Source organism: Miniopterus natalensis, chromosome 2, assembly GCF_054644295.1.
Source record: "Miniopterus natalensis isolate mMinNat1 chromosome 2, mMinNat1.hap1, whole genome shotgun sequence".
Taxonomy (NCBI): Eukaryota; Metazoa; Chordata; class Mammalia; order Chiroptera; family Miniopteridae; genus Miniopterus; species Miniopterus natalensis.
In genome coordinates this window covers 127,928,177-127,942,505 of record NC_142082.1, presented here as the reverse complement: position 1 = coordinate 127,942,505, position 14,329 = coordinate 127,928,177, and the positions used below count along the sequence as shown (strand labels likewise).

At 36.3% G+C, this 14,329-nt stretch overlaps 1 protein-coding gene across 1 annotated transcript in view; it reads left to right on the top strand.

Moving 5' to 3' along the window:
* FRS2 (fibroblast growth factor receptor substrate 2) overlaps nt 1–14,329 on the top strand; it is a 90,891-nt gene that overhangs the window by 67,780 nt on the left and 8,782 nt on the right. The window contains exon 4 of the mRNA XM_016198792.2: nt 7,017–7,111. The gene's annotated coding sequence lies outside the window, so the exon portion shown is untranslated. The remainder of the gene's footprint in view (nt 1–7,016; nt 7,112–14,329) is intronic.

The window sequence follows — 14,329 nt, the reverse complement described above, 5'->3', positions numbered from 1 at the left end:
TTTGCCATTGGCACTGATTACATTATTGAATTGGCTAAGACAGTGTGACTCATCTGCTGGGTTTACACATCTTTAGGTGTGTTTTTATATCTTAGGGCAGAGATTATGGGCACTCTGACTTAACTGTGTAAATTTCATCACCAACATTTCTGGGTATAAATATGTTCCAAGGTTATAAATAACTATAGGATTGAATTAAGGCAGAGTTGTGTTTTATATCATTTTTCATTTTAGCTTTCTCTTGTTTTATTTTAGCAAGCCATTTTAGTATCATTTTATCAGTATTTGCTAAGTACAGACAGTTGTTAATAGATTAATAGATGGTAGATAAAGATACACTGATATAGATTCTTTTATTTCTGTCCCTAAAAGCCAAAATGCATAATTGACTTTGTGAAATTCATTGTGAAATATGAGGATAAAGTGGGTGACTTTTTCTAGGTCTGGCTGGGGTATCTGAGGTTTATGTCATCATCCTACAGTGACACTCCCTGCAGGTCCAGATGCTTTTGGGAGAATGTTAATGTTTATGGATGTATGCTGATACTTTTAGGTTAGACTTTGGGCATCATAGATAATAAAACACCATTAACTGTATTCATAGGAATAGGAAGTTCGTGTATGTACTCTAGATTCTCTACCTCTATAAGAAAGTATTTGGTAGGACATTAGTGGTGTGTTTAAGATGATAAAGGAAAATGTGAACTGCCCACAGTAGTGCAAACTGGCCCTTCATGAAATCATATGAGCCTACCTTCCTGCTTGTCTCCTAATGTTTTTCCTCACATTCCCTACATTTCAACTATAAGGAACTACTTGCTGCTTGTGGGACAGGCCATGTTCTTTTAGACTTTTGTGTTTTCATATACAGTCTTCTTGATCTGGATTGCCCTGGCAAACTCCCATCTGTCTTTCAGGACTTGATTTAGAGAGGTCACCTTTCCCAGGAATCCTCTCTTGTTTCTTCCTTCTTTTCTTCTGCTCTGAGTTAAATGTTCTGATGGCACTGGCACATGGGTCAGCAACTATGCCATGTATTAATTTTCTTGTCTGTCTCCTTCACTAAACAGTAAGCTCATTGGAACCAGGAATGTTTATCTTTATTTCTAGCATTCAACTCAGTGCCTGGCAAAGAGAGTTAGTGCTCAGAAAATACTCGTCAAATGCTTCAATGTGTAGATGAAGAAATGAATGAACTCATTTTTTATTCTCTCCTTAATATTCATAGCTTCACAATAATTTTTATCTACTAATAACCTTTTGTTATTTCGAGCAACTATGTCTGAAGTAAAGAAGTGTTACTTTATTAATATTTTAGATTTATCCTTAGGAAAATGAACTGATGGCAGTTTAAATACATGTTAAGCATGTTTTTAACCTTTCTTGGTTATCCTGGTTTTACTTGTCTCTTGCAGAGAAAACAGAAATGAAAGGAATCTCGTTTAAATTACAGTACAAGAAATTTAGATTAGACTAAGAGTTTCCAGAAAATAAAGTACCAGATATTGAAGTGATTTATAAGTAGTTTAGTTGATTTTTTTTTTTTGAAGAGTAAAAAAGTGGGGTGTGGATGGAGGTATATGAACTGCAAACTGGTTCACAAACATTACCCTTAGTAGACTAAAAAACTTAAAGGAAGAAAAATCTATTTAGTAATATACAGATACAACCATATTCATGGATAGATGCTTAAAAATAGTTGGATACTTTTTTGGTTTTGTATGTATATTTGTACTTTAAATTTTAACTAACAAGGAAACTATGTTGCAGGTGTCCTTACTTTTCACAGAATGACTCTGATTTAGGTGATGAGCAGAATGTACTGAGTAATCTCCCTCCTTAGCTTTTTAAAGAAATTCTTCCTTAGAATAATATAATGAAAAATCCTTAGCAGTGTTAAGAATAAATTTATGCATATCAATAAAAAAGACCTACCCAACAGTTTAAAAACAATGCAACCATACCATTGACACAAAGAACTGGTTTTGAATGCCACCACTCTCGTGATTGTTTTAATGTAATTAAATATGGCAGTTAGCTGTGCCATAAAATTTAGAGTTATATTGCTAAACTTCTAACTATAGATATTCTATTCTGGCTATATTTGAACAGAACTACTATAGTATATGCCAAACTCACCCTCAATGCTAGTGAACTGAAAGAGCAAATATACCTTCCTGAGCACCAAATTTATAATCACACTTATGAATAGAGTGCAGTGTTCTCTTTGCTTGTTAGTCTGCAAGAATCACATTGGAGTAATTTAGGATAGTTTTACTAAATGTATTAATGTAACTCTTGTTATGAGGATGGTGCTTGAATTTTAGGATTCTGTGCTTATAGTGCAAAAGGCTTCTTTGTGGTACAAGAGACAGGATTTTACTGGTAGTGATAATATAATAATGCCTTGTCTTTTTAAACACTGTATATTTTTCTAAATGTCTTCATAGCCAGAATTTATTTTGTCTTCACAATACCTCTGTGAAATAGGTGCCCTAATCTTATAAATGAGGAAATTGAGGCACAGAAAGATTGACCAACTGCCAAAGGCATACAACATTATTTTAAGATAAATCATCATTATTAGTTCAGTAGCTAACATTTATTGAGTGCTTACGATATGCTAGGCACTATTTTAAGCTTTTTACATGTATTAATTATTAAGAGTTAGGTCTGGATTTAGTTCTGGCTCTTCCTCTTATCAGCTTTTGACCTTGGGAACACTACCTAACCTTTCCAAGCCTTGGTTTCCTCATTTGGAAAAAGGAAATAATGATAGTGCCTATCTCAAAGGGTGGTTGTATGGATTGAGATAATCCAAATGAATCTGTGTCTGGCATACAGTGAGGGCTTTGAAATCAGTTTACTATTGAAAAATAAGGTGTTAGTAGGCAATATTTAGTTCTAATTTTTAGCTTCTTGATGATTATCCTGTTAAAATCATTGTATTTTTCTTGAGTGTAGAATCATAGTAAATGCTGCTATATATACTTATCTTATAGAACAAAGTCCATGTTACAATAAGATCATAGCTCTGTATAGTGGCTATAGCTACCTCTTCCCTTTTGCTATCTCCCAATCACCTTTTGGTTCTAAGTCTTCTACTAATGGGAAGAAACCGAAGAGAGTTAGGAAGTCATGAAGAGTTTCTTAGGTGTCCGTGTTCTAAAATCAATGGCAGGTCCTGCAGTCCACTGGGTTATGTTCATCCCAGAATCCTGTGGTATATCAGTTATTTGGAACCCAATGTGTTTTTATAGAAAGTATCCTTTTAAGCGAGGCACATAAATTCTTTTAATCCCTGATACAGTGGACATGGTGGATATTTGCACTGAAAAACAGTAAAAACAAGCAAAAACTCCACAGTACTTTGGCAATGACAATAATCAAAGTAATTAAAACAATAAAACTGAATATATATTGATCCTCACAAAGAAGTCTGGAGAGGATTCTGGGAAGGTGGTAGAGTAGCAAGCATCAAGAATCTGTCTCCCCACCTAGATAACAATTGCACCGGTAAAATCTGATGTAATTATTCAAGAACTCTGTAGTTATTGAAGATTTGTAACTGCCAGGAGAAAAAGCTTAGGTGTAAATTGCACTTAATTTGGATCATTTTCAACTTTTAACACAATAGCAGCTACCCATCATCTACTCCCAGCCATGTACAGTTTATATACATAGCTTGTAGGAGCCAGGGTAGGTCAAAAGGACCCTTTCCTCCAAATATCAGGGATTGTGCTTGGATCACTGATTGCTGCTTTTGATAACAGAGGTGCACACAAAGAGGTGGGCAACCACCGTTGTTGCAAGCCCCTTCTCCTCCAGCTGAAGCGACATCCAGGATATTTAAAGGGCTGTACTCTCTTTTTCCTCATTCATTTTTCTCCTCTTTCCCTTTTTGGGAGCCAGGAATTAAAGACTAGGACATTCAGTGACAATTGCATATATAGGAAAAATTAGAAAGTGACCACGTGCACACAGGGAAAGGCTGAGAAAAGACCTGAGAATACCTTAGGTTTACACCTTAGGCTGATGGTTGGTGCTGAAACAGCCTACAACAATAAAAAAATAAAACTAATAAAATATAGCCAACATTGGGGAAAGGAGAGACTCTAATTTCCAGAGTTACACTAGATTTACTCCAATTTCTAAAGTTACATTAGACATTAGGTTCAAATGTCCAGTTTTCAACAACAAAAAAATCACAACGCAAAGAAATAAGAAAGTACGACCCATTCAAAGGATGAAAAAAAATCAATAGAAACTTCTCCTGAAAAAGACCTGATGGCAGATATATTACACGAAGACTTAAAACAACTCTTATAGGTGCTCAGAGAACTAAAGGAAGATGTGGAAAAAGTCGAGAAGGCTATGTATGAATAAAAGCAATATTAAGGAAGAGATAGAAAACATAGAAAGCAAACAAATAGAAAATCTGGATCTGAAAAGTACAACTAAAATGAAAAATTTAGTAGAAAGATTCAAAGTCTGATATGAACAGACAGAACAAAGAATCAGCAAAGTTGAAGATAGGACAATGAAATTCTCAAGTCTGAGTAACAGAAAGAGAACAGATTGAAGAAAATGAACAGAGCCTAAGGGATCTGTGGGACACCTCAAGTGGACTAACATACATATTGTGGGAATTATAGAAGGGGAAGAGAGAGAAAGGGGAAGAGAGAGAAAGGGGCAGAAAAAGTATTTGATGAAACACATGAATATAAACATCTAAGAAGCTCAACATACTTCAAGTACGATTAACCTGCAACCTGGGAATGTACCCTGATCAGGAATCGAACCAGCGACCTTTTGGTGCATGGGACGACGCTCAACCAACTGAGCCACATGGGCCAGGGTAAAGATGGGAATCTTGAATAAAGCAAGAGAGAAGCAAATTGTTGTTGTATGTATGTTGTACATACAAGGGATCCTCAATAAGATTATTACCAAATTGCTCATCAGAAACTTTGGAGGCTAGCCAGCAGTGGACATACATATTGAAAGTGTTAAAAGATCCACAAAAAAAGTGTCAACCAAGAATCCTATATCAGAAAAACTGTCCTTAGAAAATGAGGAGAAATGAAAACATTCCCAGATAAACAAAAGCTGAGGGAGTTTATTACCACTAGCCGTGCCCTGTAAGAACTCTTCCTAAGAAAGGGAGTTCTGCAAGGTGAAACAAAAGAACACTATACAGTAACTTGAAGCCATATAGAGAAATAAAGATCTCACTAATGGTAAATACAAAGGGAAATGCTAAAACCTAGTACTATTATAACAAAGGTTTGTAACTGCACTTTTTGTTTTCTGATTTGGTATTTAAGAGACTAGTACATATAAAGGAAAAAAATAACACCTAAAAGCTAGTATTTTAACTTTGGTTTGTAACTTTGTTTTCTATATAATTTAAGAAGTGAATACTTTAAAAGATTTCTCTGTTTATGTTTTTGGGTACACTGCATAAAACTAGTTTTGTGACATCAGCAACTGAAAGGAGGATAGAGTTATAAAGAACCAGAGTGTTTGTATATTATTGATGTTAAGCTGGTGTACATTCAAATTGGACTGTTACAACTTTAGGATGCGAATTGTAATCCTCATGGTAACCACAAAGAAAATAGCTATAGAATTACTTAAATTAAATCAGATTAAGTAATTAATCAAATTACTTAAGTCAGAACTAAAAGTGGGGCCATCACTACTGATTTTGCCAAAGTAAAAAGGATTATTAGAGAGTACTATGAACAGTTGTACATTAACAAATTAAATAGCCTGGGTGAAATGGACAAATTCCTAGAAACACAAAACCTACCAAGACTAAATTACAAAGAAATAGAAAATCTGAATAGACCTATAACTGGTAAAGAGATTGAATCAGTAACCAAAAATCTCTTGACTAGAATAGGCCCAGCTTCACTGGTGAACTCTGCAAACATTTAAAGAAGAACTAATATCATTCCTCAAACTTTTCAAAATAATTGAAAATGAGGGAACACTTTTCTAATTCATTCTATGAAGCCAGCATTGCCCTGATACCATAGCCAGACAAGGACATTACAAGAAAAATACTGACCAATATCCCTTATGCACATTGATTCAAAAATCCTCAACAGAATAATAGCAAACTGAATTCAGCCAAAGTGGGATTTTTCTTGCAAGGATTGTATAACATACAAAAATCAGTCAATATAATACACATTTATAGAAGGAAGATAAAAAACACATGATCATCTCAATTGGTGCAGAAAAAACATTTGACAAAATTCAGCACCTTATTATAAAAACAGTAAAATGCTAAGAATAGAAGGAAACTACCTTGACATAATAAAAGCCATATATGAAAAACCCACAGTGAACATCATACTCAATAGTGAAAGACTGAAAGCTTTTCCTGTGAGATCAGGAACAAGACAAGGATGCCCACTTTCACCACTTGTATTCAATATAGTATTGGCAGTTCAAGCCAGAGCAATTAGGCAAGAAAAAGAATAGAAGACATCTAAACTGGAAAGGAATACAGAGTGGGAGATTCTACAGAGTCAACTCTTTGTAAGGGTGATGGTGAGGTTTAAGAAAAGTGACTGGAGGTGGAGAATTAGCCTGCTACTGGCTAAAACAGGGTTTTAGAGCTGGACAGGAATATTGGAGGTGATTTAGTCTAATTTCTCATTTTATGGCTGAGGAGATAAGTATAGAGAAGTGGGTGATCCAAAGTCATAGCTCTAGTAGAGAAGCCAGAATCACTGGCTTCTAAAAGTCCTGATATTTCCAAACGTTATAGAACTCAAACTATTGCATTTTTACTTTTCCTTTTGAAAAGGCTATGCTAATGATAACATCTACACATCATATTAATTTAAAAAGTATATCTTATATATTAAATAATTTTAAATCAAATTTTAGACATTTGAATTTAAATAGATAATTTGAACTAAGTGCTACCAGAAGTTTCAGAAGGAAAATTATTATTTTAAAAGAAATAAAAAATTCTTGTTATGTTTTTTTTTTTTTAGGTTAAGTCATCAAACAAAGAAAACATGGTATTTTGAAGTATGATTAAACTCCTGATGCTGCAGCAGAGGCTAAGAATATTAATGGCCAGATCTAGGTAAGTTGAAGTTTACTTTAAACAAGAATTATTAAGTCCACAAATTATACTTTTTAAACAAGAGATTTTGATAATGTTCCCTTGTTTTAATTTTAAGTCTTCAGTTACCATTTACTTTCACTATTATTTTATATTGGTTTCAGGTGTACAGCATAGTGGTTAGACAATCATATACTTTACAAAGTGTTCCTCCAGATATTTCCAGTATCAAACTGGCACCATACATAGTTATTACAATATTATTGACTATATATCCTGTGCTGTAATTTATATCCCCGTGACTATTTTGTAACTACCTGTTTGTACTTCTTAATCCCCTTCCTCTCTTTCTCCCAGTCCCCCCAACCTCCTCCCCTCTGGGAACCACCAGTTCACTCTCTGTGTCTGTGAATCTGTTTCAGTTTTATTTGTTCATTTATTTTGTTCTTTACATTCCACGTATAAGTGAAATCATATGGTATTTGTCTTTCTCTGACTGACTTATTTCATTGAGCATAATACCCTCTAGGTTCATCCATGCTGTAGCAAATGGTAAAATTTCCTTCTTTTTTTTTTTTTTAAATCCTCGCTTAAGGATATTTTTTCCATTGCTTTTCAGAGAGAGCGTAAGGGAGAGACAGACAGACAGGCAGGCAGACACTGATGTGAGAGAGACACATCGTTTGGTTGCCTTCTGCACTAACCCTGACCTGGGCCAGGGATCGAGCCTTAGACCGAGGTACATGCCGTTGGCTGGAATTGAACCCGGGACCCTTCAGTCTGCGGACAGACACTCTAACCACTGAGCCAATGGGGCTAGGGCAAGATTTATTCTTTTTATGGCTGAGTAATACTCCATTCTGTATATGTACCACAGCTTTTTTTTTTTTTTTTTAATGTATCTTTATTGATTTCAGAGAGAGGAAAGGAGAGGGACAGAGAGAGAGAGAAGCATCAATGATGAGGGAGTCATTGATTGTCTGCCTCCTGCATGCCCCCAACTGGGCATTGAGCCCACAACCCGGGCATGTGCCCTGACCAGGAATCGAATCCTAATCGCCTGGATCCTAGGTTGATGCTCAATCCCTGAGCCACACCCAGCCAGGCTATCACAGCTTTTTTATCCACTCATTTGTTGATGGACACTTGGGTTGCTTCCATATCTTGGCTACTGTAAATAATACTGCAGTGAACATAGGGATGCACATATTCTTTCAAATTAGTGATATGGGGTGCTTTTTTTAAAATGTGTTTTTATTGCTTTCAGAGAGAAGAAGGGAGAGAGAGAGAGAGAAACATCAATGATGAGAGAGAATCATTGATTGGCTGCCTCTTGCACACTGGGGATAGAGCACACAACCCGGGCATGTGCCCTGACCAGGAATCAAACTGTGATCTGGTTCATGGGTTGATGCTCAACCACTGAGCCACACCTGCCAGGCTGATTTGGATTTCTTTAGCTAATCTCCAGAAGTGAAATCACTGGGTCATAAGGCAGTTCCATTTTTAATTTTTTGAGAAAACTCCATACTGTTTTCCATAGTGGCTGCAGAAAGCTACATTCCCACCAGCAGGACACAAAGATTCCCTTTTCTCCACATCCTCGCCAACACGTGTTTGTTGATTTATTGATGATGGCCATTCTGACAGATGTGAGGTAATATCTCATTGTGGTTTTAATATGCATTTCTCTGGCAATTAGTGACATTGAGCGTGTTTTCATATGTCTATTGGCCATATGTATGTCTTCTTTGGAGATATGCCTATTCAGGTCCTCTGCCCATTTTTTAATTCGATTGTTTGTGAGGTTTTTGGTGTTGAGTAGGTAGTATGAATTGTTTATAAATTTTAGATATTAGCCCCTTATCAGATGTATCGTGTTCTCCAACTTAGTAGGTTGTCTTTTTGATGGTTTCTTTTGCTGTGCAAAAGTTTTTAGTTTGGTGTAGTCCCATTTGTTTATTTTTTTCTTTTATTTTACTATATATATTTAAAAATATGTTTTTATTGATTTCAGAGTGGAAGGGAGTGGGAGAGAGACAGATAGAAACATCAGTGATGAGACAGAATTATCGATCGGCTGCCTCCTGCACGCTCCCTCCTGGGGATTGAGCACCCAACCTAGTCATGTGCCCTGACCAGGAATCGAACCATGATCTACTGGTTCATGGGTAGACACTCAACCACTGAACACTAGTTGGGCTATTTATTTTTTCTTTTGTTTCCCTTGCCTAAGGAGATATATCAGAAGAAATATTGCTAAGAGAAATGTTTGAGATTTTACAATTTGTTCTAAGATTTTCATGGTTTCAAGTCTTACATTTAAGTCTAATCCATTTTGAGTTTATTTTTGTATATGGTGTAAGAAGGTGGTGTCGTTTCTTTTTATTTCATGTATTTGTCCAATTTTCCCAGCACCATTTATTGAATAGGTTGTCTTTACTCTATTGTATGTTCTTGCCTTCTTTGTTGAATATTAATTGACCGTATAGTTGTGGGTTTATTTCTGGGTTCTCTCTTGTGTTCCATTGATCTACATGTCTGTTTTTACCATGCTATTTTGATTACTATGGCCTTGTCATATAGTTTGATATTAGGTAGTGTGATATCTGCAACTTTGTTCTTTCTCAGTGTTGCTGAGGCTTTTCTGTTTGTTTTGTTTTATAGTTTCATATAAATTTTCAATTATTTGTCCTGAAAATAGTTCTATGAAATATAGCATTGGTATTTTAATAGGAATTGCATTTGGTCTATAGATTGTTTTGGGTGGTATGGACATTTTAACTATTTTAAGCCTTCCTATCTATGAACACGGTATATACTTCCATTCATTTGTATTTTCTTCAGTTTCTTTCTTCAGTATCTTATTATTTTTTGAGTACAGGTCTTTTACCTCCTTTTGGTTAAATTTATTCCTAGGTATTTTATTTATTTTTGATGCAATGTAAATGGGATTGCTTTTTTTAGTTTCCTTTAAAAAAAAAAAAAAGTCTTTATTGATTTTCAGAGAGAGGAAGGGAGAGGGAGAGAGAGAGATAGAAACATCAATGATGAGTCACTGATTGGCTGCCTCCTGCACGCCCCCTACTGGGGATTGAGCCTGCAACCCCGGTATGTGCCCTGACAAGGAATTGAACTGCAACCTCCTAGGTCATAGGTCGATGCTCAACTGCTGAGCTACACTGGCCAGGCTAGTTTCCCTTTTTGATAGTTCACTGTTGGTATATAAAAATGCAACCAATTTCTGAATATTAATTTTGTATCCTGCTACTTTACTGAATTCATTTATCAGTTCTAGTAGTTTCTTGGTGCAGTCTTTAGGGTTCTCTATATACAATATCATGCCATCTGCAAATAATGACAGTTTTACTTTTTTTTTTTTCCAATTTAGATGCCTTCTATTTCTTCTTGTTTGGTTGCTGTGGCTAGGACTTCCAGTCCTATATTGAATAAGAGTAGTGAAAGAAGACATTCCTGTTTTTTTTTCCGATCGTAAGGGAAACACTTTTAGTTTTTCTTCATTAAGTATGGTGCCAGCTGTGGGTTAGTCATATATCGCCTTTATTATGTTGAGGTATATTCTTCCCTCATTTCCCACTTTGCTGAGAGTTTTTATCATAAATGGGTGCTTTTTCTGTATCTCTTGATATGATCATGTGATTTTTATACTTCATTTTGTTTATGTGGTGTATCACATTAATTGATTTGCAGATATTGTACCAGCCTTGCATCCCAGGAAGAAATCCCACTTGATCATAGTTTGTGATCTCTCTAGTGCGTTGCTGGATTTGGATTGCTAATATTTTGAGAATATGTTTACCTGGTATATTGGCCTATAATTTTCTTTCTTTGTAGTGTTTTTATCTGGTTTTGGAATTAGGATGATGCTGGCGGCATAAATTGAGTTTGGGAATCTTCCCTCCTCATGAACTTTTTGGAATAGTTTGAGAAGGATCACTGTTCTTTTTTCAATGTTTGGTAATACTCCCCTGTGAAGCCATCAGGTCCAGGACTTTTGTTTGCTGGGAATTTTTTAAATTATTGCTTCAGTTTCATTAGTTGTAGTCACTGTGTTCTGATTTTTTCTTTTTCTTTTTTTTTTTTTTAAATATATCTGTATTGATTTCAGAGAGAGGAAAGGAGAGGGAGAGAGAGATAGAAACATCAATGATGAGAGAGTCATTGATCGAGCCCGCAACCCGGGCATGTGCCCAGACCGGAAATCGAACCCTGATCGCCTGGATGCCAGGTCGACGCTCAACCGCTGAGCCATGCCCGGCCGGGCTGATTTTTTCTTGATTCAGTTTTGGAAGACTGCATGTTTCCAGGAAGTTATCCATTTTTCCAGATTGTCTAGTTTGTAATATTTTCTTATAATCTTTTGTATTTCTGTGATTTCAGTTGTTACTTCTCTTTCATTTCTGATTTTTGGGTCCTCTCTCTTTGTTTCTTGATGAGCCTGGTTAAAGGTTTATCAATCTTTTTATCTTTTCAAAGAACCAGCTTTTGGTTTCATTGATCTTTGGTTTTGTCTTTTTAGTCTCTATTTTGTTTATTTTCACTCTGATGTTTACTTCCTTCCTTCTACTCATTTTGGACTTTGCTTGTTGTTCTTTTTCTAGCATTTTTTTAGGTGTAAGGTTAGATTGTTTATTTAAGATTTTTCTTGCTTCTTGAGGTAGGCCTGTATTGCTATGAAAATCTCTATTAGGACTGCTTTCACTGTGTTCCATAGATTTTGAGTTATTGTGTGTTTACTTTCATTTGTTGCAAGGTAACTTTTGATATTTTCCTTAATCTAATTGTTATCCCATTCATTGTTTAGTGACATGTTATTTAGCCTCCATGTGTTTGTGTGTTTATCAGTTTTTTCTTAATAGATTTCTGGTTTTATACCATTGTGGTTGGAGGAGATGTTTGATATGATTTCAGTCTTCTTAAATTTATTGAGACTTGTTTTGTGTGCTAACATGTGGTCTGTCCTAGAAAGTGTTCCATATGCACTTGGAAGGAATGCATATATCTTGCTGCTTTGGGGTGAAATGCTCTGAAAATATCAATTAAGTTCATCTGGTCTAGTGTATCATGTAAGGCTGCTGATATCTTGATTATTTTGTCTGGAAGATTTATCCATTGCTGTCAATGGGGTGCTAACATTTCCAGTGAAGACTGCATTACTGTTGACCTGCCCCTTAATAATGTTTTCTTGAATACAATCATTTTGCCTGCTGGTTTACTCTAAGGAAGTAAGAACAAATGGCTTTTTTAATAAAAAATACGTTTTTATTAATTTTAGAGAAAGAGGAAGGGAGAGAGAGAGAAAGAGAGGCAGAGAGAAACATCAATGTGAGAGAAAAACATTGATCGACTGCCTCCTGCACACCCCCTACTGGGGATTGAGTGTACAACCTGGACATGTGCTCTGACTGGGAATCGAACCAGCGACCTTTTGGTGCATGGGCTGATGCTTATCCAACTGAGCCACACCTGCCAGGGCAGGACAACTAGCTTTAATTAAACGAAGACAATGTTTACTAATTTAAAATATTCATCGAACTTGCTGCAATACTGATCCTCCCAAGTAGTAGCTATCTTTTGTTCTTTAATGTACCCGAGCTGCTTTCCTAAGTTGCTTGTGTTTTTGCTGAGTTATGAACTTGGCGCTGTGAGATGATGAGATCACATGCTTTCTCATCAAGTGTTTACAGTATTAGTTCATATTAGGTCTTACATAACTCAGATGTGGTTTCCTAATATTAGTCTGGTGGTCATAAATGCAGAATATCTAGTATCTTGCCTTTCTCCTTGCCTAGGAGTTTGTGGTTCAGGAAGAGGAGTCAGAGATGTGGATGAAAACTCCACGTTAAAATAAGTCTCTTTTTTGTTGGAAATTGACCACAACTGCCCGTTGTTCCAGCTATTTTTCTCTCACTCAATACTAAGCCTGTTCTTCAGCCTTACTAAAGTCTCCTGTTCCTTTATGCCTGTATTTTCTCCCATTTCGTCAGCCCTCTACTTTACTTCTATCCTGACCAGGCCTGATGATCCATCACTTCAAAGCCCCCACCCCCTGCCGCTGTATCCCCCATATTCTTTAATTTAGTTGTCGTCTTACCCCTGTTGATTCTGGCTTGAACTTTCTACTTTCTGGACTGCTGAGCACAGCTAGAAAAACAGCATAATCTTACTTTGCAGCCTCTCTGAGCTCTTAGTGCAGCCTACTTGAGTTCTGTAACCTTTCTTTGGTTAGCTCTTCAGTGAAAAATCCTGTCATTCTCCTCATTTTGCACACTTGCCTTCTGTTTTACAAAGGAAATTTAGGATGATAGGTGTTAATTTCCTTCAGCTTCTCTGTGCTCCACACATCCTTGCTTTCTTTCCTCTCTCCTCAGAGCATGAAGCATTCCTCCTCCTCCTCTGGTCATATGTCTCAGTCTGGGCCCTGGAACTCATCTTCTTTAGTCTTCTCCTCTGTGTTGATCCACCCTTTGTTTCTACTCTCTTCCCTTCCCTTCCATTCCTTATATTTTAAAACCTTTCCTGACCTACTGATTACAAACCTGCATAAATCTATGTCATCTTAAAATAGTAAATAACTCAAGTATCCTATTTTAAAAAAAGTGTTTTTATTGATTTTATAGAGAGAGGGGAGAAGGGAGGGGGAGAGAGAGAGACACATTGATGAGAGAGAAACATTGATCAGCTGCCTCCTGCATGCCCTCTACTGGGGATCGAGCCAACAACCCAGGCATGGGACCTGACCGAGAATCAAGCCAGCAGCAACCTTTTGGTGCATCGGACAATGCCCAGCCAACTGAGCCACACTGGCCAGGCACTCACCTTTTTAAGTGCCAACTCAAATGGTATTTTCTGCCCTGCCTAACCCATAAATTTGATCGCTCCCTTTTCTGTATCCACACAACTCTTTATATTCTCATATAAGGCCTATCATAATGTATTATCTGTTTATACCTCTATCTTTCCCTTTAGACTCATGATTCTTCAGAGATACATACTATGACTTAAGCATCTCTGTGCCGTGATACTTAGGTGGCATATTAGAGCAAGATACCAAAATGAGTTTTAATTTTACTATTTTATTTATCACTTCTTTTGGTTTATACACTAGTATACTTTTTCAACTTCTTAATACTTATGCCTGTCAAACATTCTTTTCCTTTGTTTAGTACAGTTCGTTCAGCTTACAAGAGACTTAGAGCACCTACTGTGTGCTAGGTG